The sequence below is a fragment of the Oncorhynchus gorbuscha genome, linkage group LG14 (assembly GCF_021184085.1).
Source record: "Oncorhynchus gorbuscha isolate QuinsamMale2020 ecotype Even-year linkage group LG14, OgorEven_v1.0, whole genome shotgun sequence".
In the NCBI taxonomy this organism is placed as follows: Eukaryota; Metazoa; Chordata; class Actinopteri; order Salmoniformes; family Salmonidae; genus Oncorhynchus; species Oncorhynchus gorbuscha.
This window is the reverse complement of record NC_060186.1, coordinates 65390063-65391117: the sequence shown is the minus strand read 5'-3', so window position 1 is coordinate 65391117 and position 1055 is coordinate 65390063.

Genomic DNA, 1055 nt, shown 5'->3' with positions numbered 1-1055 from the left:
GACTACTGCAACTCGCTGTTGGCTGGGCTCCCCGCCTGTGCCATCACACCCCTGCAACTTATCTAGAATGATGCAGCCCGCCTGGTTTTCAACCTTCCCAAGTTCTCTCATGTCACCCCGCTCTTCCGCACACTCCACTGGCTTCCAGTCGAAATTCGCATCCACTACAAAACCATGGTGTTTACCTATGGAGCAGCAAAAGGAACTGCCCCTCCCTACCTTCAGGCTATGCTCAAACCCCACATCCCAACCAGAGCACTCCATTCTGCCACATCAGGTTTCTTGGCCCTCCCATTTAGTCCAGTCCAAGCAATTCCTTGTCCTGGTGGAATCAGCATCCCCCTGAAGCTAGGACAGCAGTCACTGCCAATCTTGTGAAAACACACCTCTTGAAACAGTATTTTAAATAATCCATCCTCCTCGCCTTGACCCCCCCTACTTTATTGAGGCAAAATGTACTTTCTTTGCCTGTGGTTGTCCCACCTAGCTATTTTAAGATGAATACACTAACTCTAAATCGCTCTGGATTAGAGCATCTGCTAAATGACTCAAATGTAAATTAAATCCAAACGAAATCGAAATAGTAAATTAGAGAAGCAGGCAAACTGTTTCATTACGTCGGACTTTATAATGACTGGCACCAGAGACATTGAACAATTCTTCACGCTTTTCTGTACATTTTTGAAAATTTGAAAACAAGAATGTCCTATGGTGTAAATTGGTTTAGGCTACAAAGCGAGTGTTTTTCCTCCAGAATTTGAAACCGCCTTTTTATTTTACATAACAGTCAGAAGCAAGCGTATCATCAAGACCTCATCACTCTGAATGGTTTCAAAGGGAGATTGTGGTAACTGAATAATTTTCATAAAACACAAAATTGTATTTCAGTATTATTACCACTCTTTATTTCTTATTTATAATAATACATGTGAAAAATAAAAAATATTGTGGTCGTATAGGGACTGTATTATATATATTTATAATATAGAGATGTTTATTGTCCTTCCCTGTAAAAAAAAAATGGGTCAGTCGACTCCCTGCCGCGAGATGTTTTT